Below are 8,617 nucleotides of genomic sequence, written 5' to 3'. Positions count from 1 at the left end.
CTTCTCATAGTGTTTGGCTTGTGTGTTGTATCACCTAATATTTCTTATAGAATTACACTCATTTTCATATTTGAGACCATTCTACCTACAACCTAAACTTTTCAATCAACCAAATAAAAGTGAGTATCTATGCATATAATCCTTTCTTTCAATATTTACTACCATCCATGAGGTGTTCTCAGAATAATATTAACAAACTAATAATTCAATCATTTTTAGTTGTTAATCATACTCAATGAAATGGAACTATGATTCAATGTACATGGGTTACTTAACATACCTACCATTACAAGATGAAACTAAATATTTATTCCAATAAACCAATGTGCCAATACTCATGATCACATCTACTCAATCTATCTTTGTCACTTGATATCAAAATACTACATTTCTATACCATGTATTCCACCATCATCAGTTGGAAGGTCTAGCCAACACCTCAACACATCATCTAGTCACCTCCCATCTATACCTTAGGAATACTACAAGGAACTTCCCTTCTCTACTCTATATTACCTTAGGATAGTTTCCTTCAACATTCCTGACGTTACTTGATCAGTTGATGTCTCGTGGAAACTCACATGATCTCTTAATCAACTTATTGACAAGAATCCTATCATATTTATCCTTTTCACAAGGTTTTCTATCATAGGCCACTTAATCATCAACATTTTCAGCCATTGTCGATATTTTGTTTGGAATAAATTGTGTGTCAATATTTGAAATGCCCAATGTTCGAGTGGACACTCCACCCATCATCAAGGAAAAAGAAAGAAATAAAATATGAATTGAGATTAGTTACAATGAAAAGAGAATATAAAGGTAATGAAAAGGAGTTAACAATGGAAGAAGAAAATGGGTTCCAAGGAATGGAAAATATCTTTAAATCATATAAAAAATAATGTAGACATTACGAGAAATTTGAGCCATAAAAGATAAATTATTTTCTTTATATATTTGATTATTTAAGGAATGTTTTTCTTCCTTTCACTTTGTGGTGTCACAAAAGAATCTTTGCCTTTTAGAATCTAGAATGTTTATTTTATATTTTCTTTGAAAATACTTATTGTTTGTTAAGAAAGGAAAATGAGATATACTTAGTTAACTGAAGAGAAAAATGCTCTATGCACTAGGATCCTATGTGTTCATCATAGGAGTCCTATTATTATGAGATTGTCATTCATCTAATGAAATTAATCTTTGATTCCAATAAAAAAAAAGCATCACATGTTATTAGATGAGAACGATAGACTGTTTAGTGCACTACCATTCTTGAAGTGAAAAATCCATTGATGATTGTTTTGTGACATATTTTTCCAAGTAATGAACATGCAGAGGCTATTGTTTATATAGTGTTATATTTTTTAACACACGAACTGTAGTCTTTTAATGAGTTTGTGTTACTACCTTCTTTCTTTTTTCATCGTGTAGGAAATTAAGTTTCAATACATCTTTATCTTCCATTCATTTTCATTTTTCATTTTGTGCGATTTCAAATAATTGTTTACCAATTCAACATTATTAGAGTTGTCAACTTTAGAATAAAGTGCAACAACTACTACAATAGTTATGATCCAAAAATTAGGTGAAAAACCCACATATGACGAGGAAGCACCATATTTTAAAGTTGTTGGTTTATTTGAACTCGAGGAATTGGAGAAGTATCCACCTTTTAAAAAAGAGATGTATGAGAAAACAAAAGATTTTGATGTAAATATTCATGATTTTTATATAGTTATACATAGACCTTATTTTCATGTGAAGCCTACAGAATATGAATTACATTAAATATGATTGAGTTATCTAGATGCATCAAGACCAGGTTTGAGCAAAATAATTTCTTTAGTTCAACATCACACGCCTTTAGGAGTGCCTTTCCAACTAGTTTCCCCCTGGGATGTGATAATACCTTTGTGGTAAAAAGTGATAAAAACATGCAAAACTATTTGCAATAGTGTATAATAAGAACCTAGAGCAACATTACTCGTGATTTTTCTTTTCCAAAACATGGAAAAGTAGTATAGTATATTTAAGTAAATATTTTGCTTATTATTATATATATATTTTTATATGTTAACAAGGAATCACAAATATATTACATTGCTTTCTATTTTTTTAGAAGATTAGCCAAGAATTTGCAATACCATATAACCTAGTGGAAAATTTACTAAGGTTTAACAAAATTTTATAATTCAGTAAAAGGTTCGCCAAAAAATTATATATGTATATTACATCAATGAAAAAATAGGCTATACATTTTTCTATATACCATGGGGATTCACACATTTATTATACATATAAATTTGGAGGGTTTCTTAAAGTTTTCCCTGTTGAGGAGTGTTTTTTCTCCTTGAAACAATTTGAGATCTTAGCTCCACCAATTCTCCTCCTCTCTTGAGCTTCAACCTTGTAAGCATCAGAAAAACAAACTTGGAAACAAATCAAATCTTCACAATAGCCTGTGCTCAGATACCAAAAATGATCTAAATGTGTAAACTTGAATATTTTTAAATAATTTGATTGTTAAATTTTTATGTGTTTTGGGTAGAGGATCAGCGTACTACACACATAAACAAGTAAATTTACAACAAATTTTATAGCCAAATAGAGACAATTAAGCACATCTAAAATACATAGCAAAATGAATGATAAAGGAGTTCACCCCTCTCTTGGGCTACATCTCCTGTTCCAGCTTCCAATGCAGGGCCTCTTTCATTAAAAATGCTCAAAGTGTGTTTTACATGCTTTTTACTGCTCAAATAGCAGAACTGATGTCTCCAACAGATCTAGCACTGCTAAAAACCCCTATTTTGGTTCTTTATGCACCTCATTTGGCCAAAACTTGAGAAAATAATGCTTGTTTCCTCCTTTTCCCAAATTTTGCTGCTAACCATCCTACAATTCGGCCTCACCCTGGCTCAAGCGCCCCAAATGTCGAACTGGTGCACCAAACTTGGCAGAATTCCCACTCGGCGGGCGAAATTGTAGGACCGTTAAGGGCGCCATTAAGTCCCCAATCCTGAAAATCGTGGTCGCATGATAGCCATATGAGTGCATAAGGTGCCAAAGTTTTGGGTTGATGTCTGGCCCTTGTCGTTGGTGCGCCCCTGGTCTTATGTTCCTGCATGTGTCCTTGGTTCGACCCCCTAGGGTCTAGCCCCTCAAACTGCGTGCTCTTGGACATATGGTGGGGGTTGTGACCATGGGCTAGCCCTTAGGGGCTGGCCCCTGTTGGAGAGGTAAATCCCCTCTGCGGACAGAGGCGATCCCACTAGCCCAAAATGGGTCTAGCAACAATCAATTAATGCTACCATGCACGTTCCTAGTTGCAAATTGAAAGTGGATTATGAGAACCAACCTGGAGTCCAACGCTAGTGTCGTAGACGAGTTGATACTCTCGTTCCCTTGCTCCGGCAGGTTACGATCCTCACGATCTCCGCAAATGGATACCTGCACATGCAAAGAACGAAGCGAATACAAGCATAAAATCCACTAAATATAACTATATATCGGTCAGAAAAGACATAGATCAAACATTATCATAATGAACAATAAGATCGGAACCATAACGATAGTCGTTTATTAATGAATAATCAACAGAGAAAAGTACAACCAAAGTTCTGACGTTGAATCTCTCCTCTGGCTGGGCGAGCAGCTACATATGTCTTGCAATAGACCTTTCTCTCTCTTTGATCATGAATACACAGCTCAGACTTCTGGCAGCATAACCTCTCCATGCTCCAAGACTCTTACTATCACTCAAGACAAGCGTTATCACTACTATTCAAAAACTAGCTTGTCAAATGCATGAGGACAGACTTTTATAGATGGAGAAGGGGAGGAAGATACAATGCATCAAGACACCCATTATGGATTTGCATTATCTCCAAAAAGACGCTGTGGATAGATGTAAGGGATAGATGATGAATCTCGACATCTAGAAGATTAGCTTTATCCTCAAAAGACTTCATGACTTGAAGGGAAAAAACATCCGGGTGCGCGTTTGTTAAAAATCTTTTCCAAACTCGGTTGGCGTGGGTGTTACTCTAAGACAGAGCGCCAATGGGCGCGCCTTCTTTTGAGGATCTCCCTCATTAGCGCGGGTAGTACACTGTGGATCCGCGCTAATGGAAAAAGGGCACTTTTCAGGGATATTTTGCAGGAGGTGTCTTCAAGGCACATGAAGTCCATACTTAGGGGAACATAATGCAAGTGTTTTTAAGTCATGTCACTGCTCACAGGTCCCGAAATGAGTCCTCCAAAGTACGGGAAAGGGGTAACAGGGACGGTGACCAATGGTGACAAATTACTGTGTAACAGCCCCCCTTCATTCTTGTGTTGTTGGTCACGTGAGGCCCACAGGGCTTGGGGTTGGCCCTTGAGGCTGGCCCCCAACTCTTTTTTCACTTTGGTTTTCTGCGTATGGACATGTGCTGCTGTGGGTCGTGACCATGGCCGTGGGCTGGGCTAGGCCCTAGCCCTTGCCCCCCTGCCCACGGTCCTATGGCACAGGGTCGGCCAAGGGCTAGGGCTTAGCCCCCCGCCCCTCCCCCCAAAAAAAATGTGCCAACTACAACATTTATTAATGTCTATTTTGCATTATATAACAAGAATCATAAGTGGCACGTTGGTGTTGGACTTCGTTGCTTGATGATGGGTCTCAATTTCGATCCTCCAGGGGTGCTATTTGGCCCTCGACCCAAATCTTGGTTGCCATGAGGAGGCCACGTGACACTCATTGGCCACTTCAACCAAGCCATAAACTAATACAAACTTGCCATGCTACAACTAATCCTGCTGCGCCAATTGTCAACCAACCATTGGCCGATGGAAGACTAGTCACCTGCCTAGTCATGGTCTAGTCAATAGTACAAACTGCTGACTAGGCATCCCTGCAACTCAAATTCCAAAATTTTTAGTTGTTTCCCAAAACGATCAGAACATTTTTTTGGGAGCATCCGATGTTAGATTTGAGTGAAACGAATTGCGTTGGATTCAGATCGCTAAGATCTATCCAATCATATAGGTTTCAAGCTCTGTCACACACTTTCAATTTTGAGCATTATTTTGATCCACCGGATCATTTTCAAACCATATAATATATAGTATATGCATGACCATATTGTAATGACTCCCCAAACCATGACAATAAGACAAAAATGTAGGTTGCACCATGTCAAGGCCACTTGGGCCTAATTTGAGGTGCCATGTGGCACCATGTGATTGGGTCATGTGGTAGGCTCTCATTGGTCCACATCATATGCCACTTCTGTCACCTACATGCCATGTGTCAATGGAACAAATAATTTGTTCACGGGCATCCTCAAACCTTAGATACATTTAAACTTGTATGCAAGGATGAATCATATGTGTAAATGTGTAATTGTAGTAAGTAGCAGTTGTATTAATAAAATATGAATGGTTGTTTACATTCCCTCTAACATTGTGCCTAAATAGGCATTGACTGGTCATGAGGGTTGATTGGTCATGCCTTTTGACCTTTCACTTACATAATTAATTTTATTAATGTTAATTACTAAGTTAATTAATTAATTACTATATTATGAATTATTTATTCATAAAATTACCACCCCCTTTAGAGATGCTTTGTCCTCAAAGCACAACGAGAAGGGTTTTCTTTAGTTGAACATTGTTGCAATCAATTGGCATCCTTTAGTTGACTGGTGCATTATTCACGAGTACTTGTACCTTCTTTGGAGTTGGAAGTGTTAACACCATTTAATTTACAATGTCGTCCTTGCCAGTTAAACTCCATGAATTGTTCATGAAGGTTTGTAGTATAACTCCCTAGTTGTATTAACCATTCTACACCTAGAACTACATCCATTTCTTTGAGTGGTAGGGAAAATAGATTTGTTTGTAGCTTCAGTTCTTGTATTTTGATCGAAACCTTTTGACATTATTCTATTTCCTTGATTTTCTTTCCAGTGGCGATAAACATGGAGAGGTCCTTGATTGGGCATATACAAAGACAAAGTTGTCTAGCAAAATCAATGTTTATACAATTGAGTACTACCAGAATCTATAAGTATATTGACATTTCTGTCTTTTATGAGTCCTTTGAGCCTTAGGGTTTTAGGACATAGATTCTTTTTCATGTTCGCTAATGGAGTAGTAAGTTTAATGTTTTTTTTGGGAATTGGCTCTTCTTTCAAAGATGTGGTGGAACATATTTTGTAGTTGCTTATTGTTCTTGATCTCCAAAAGAGTTACTATTTTCATCAAAGTTTTTCCAATCACATGAAATTGCAGCTAATAACGGTTCCTCAGAATCTGAATCTTCACCATGTGTGACAACGATTCCTTCATTGTGTTCTTGTACTTCAATTTGCTTCCCATCTACTATTTTATAGTAGCGTAGGGATGCGTCTTCACATTTATGACTTGGCGTCCAATTTTCTCAACATTTGCAACAACTATTTTTTTTTCCTTGATCATTACTTGAAGTGTCTGATTCTTTCTCGACTTCATAGGTATACAGTTTCTTGTTAAGGCATTTGTGTCCTAATGTCCATTTGTCTCCACAATACCTACATTTGTTAGTTTCTTTTCTTCCCGAGTGTTGTTGTTCATCTTCGTCTCCCTTGAATGATGACATTCTGAATTTATGTTTTCTCTCAATAATTATGGCCGTGTGTCTGGCATCTTCAATGATTTGGGGTTTATATAATTTTAATTCTTCCTGAATGTAATTCTCAAGGCCACAACGATACATTTTTAATAGCTCTTCATCTGAGAATCCCCTTTTCCTTATTGCCAATACTTCCCATTCATGCGTGTATTCACTTACCAATCCCTTCTCTTTGAGGTGAACGGATTTTTCGTAAACATCATCCTCTTCTTCATCGTGAAATCTTTTTAACAAGGAATTTTTAAAATTTTTCCAATTGAACGAGTGAGTTGTGCATTTGTTAGACCACCATAGGAACCAATCATACGCTTCTGCTTCTAGGTAGTTGGATGTGATCATGACCTTCTCTTGTTCATCTATTGGTGGATTTGCTCCGAAAATGGAGTCCATCTTATTTACCCATACAATGACGCCTTTATGGTCCTTACCATCGTATTTTGGTAATTCTCTCTTAATTTTGAGGTAATCTTTGTTGGATAACTTTGTATGGTACTATATGGCTATCATAATAGATCCGTGGGTCCCACTAGGCCTGCTTACTTTGATGCCACGTGTCATCTATATGACCTGTCACATGACAAAATGTTGACTTTGACTTTTGCCTAGTTTGACCAAAATTTTGACTAGCCATAACTTTTGCTACGAACTCCGATTGAGGTGTCATTTGCATCGTTGGAAAACTTGTGACGATATATCCAATATGATCTTAGTTTCATTGCATTCCAAAGACTTTGATTTTTGAGCTCTTTTGGAGCCACCTAGATCATCAACTGCGCCACATTTTGTCTCGTCTCTTGAAATCGATAACCTGAAGCCACTATGTTCTAAGATAATTCAAAGAAATTGTCATTTTAGATCACCCTAGGTGTAAGATCCCTAGCCAGCCAGAGCAGGAAATCATAATGTTTGGTCGTCATTGTTCTGGGATACAATTTAGACCATTCATATCTGGCAGTGTTACTTCTAAAGGAACTTCTTCAGTTTGAAATCCATATTAAACATCATATGATGACTGGCAAGCATATTTACATTTTGCTTCTTTGAATTCAAGATTACAAACAAAATATAGAGCCTACATTCAACTTGTTGCCACTTTCTTTTCTAAATACAAAAATTTAAACAACCGCAATAAAACTCCTTCTTGTCAGATTTCAAGCATGTAAAATTGCTATGTACTGAAAATACTTCTTTTCATGAACAACAAAATTCCAAATGGGTAGTTTAAAATAATTCTCCATGATGTCTCACGAACATACTTCAAAGGAAAAATCTCCTGCAAAGATTTCTATGATACGGGGGCATCCTCCTATTGTTCAACCCATAAGAATAGACGATGGTCCACCTGGGATAAAGCTCTAATAAAAGACATCTTCTAAGCTCTTATAGATGAAGAGGTGCAGAAGAATTAACTTTATTTCTTGGAGCTGGTTCAATACAAACTCTAGAGTCAAACTTGTAAACTAAAGTTCAATCCATTTTACCATCGGCTATGTCAAAACTATAACTTGGGCCAGGTAGCATCGAGTTGGCTCAATCAAATTAATAATAACCATCTTGGTGTCTCATGTTGTGGTCTAGTGGCAAGTGTGGTGTATCACTGCAATGACCCAAATTCAAATCTTGAAATATGTGCAAATGAGGTGCTTACCATTGAAATGAAGCAAACAATATGCACCCCACAACAGTGCTTTAAATGTATAGGTTGAGATATACATTATTGGATAACTGGGATGAACAACATTTAGATTCACCAATGCATATCCTGACCTATACAATGTTTAATGCACTGATGTGGGATGTATATTATGTGTCCTATAATGACCCAAGTTCAATCCCAACGGATGTGCATAGGGTTGTATTAGAGAAGAATTAAGACAAATTTATGTTGTTCATGTATGTGGTTGTTCCTGTTGTATAGGAAATGAAGTTTCACTTTTACTCATCTAAATAAAAGACAATGAAATT

This window comes from Pinus tabuliformis, chromosome Q, assembly GCF_031772625.1.
Source record: "Pinus tabuliformis cultivar Carrire ecotype Pingquan chromosome Q, CPIR1, whole genome shotgun sequence".
Taxonomy (NCBI): Eukaryota; Viridiplantae; Streptophyta; class Pinopsida; order Pinales; family Pinaceae; genus Pinus; species Pinus tabuliformis.
Note: the sequence above shows the minus strand (reverse complement) of the source record.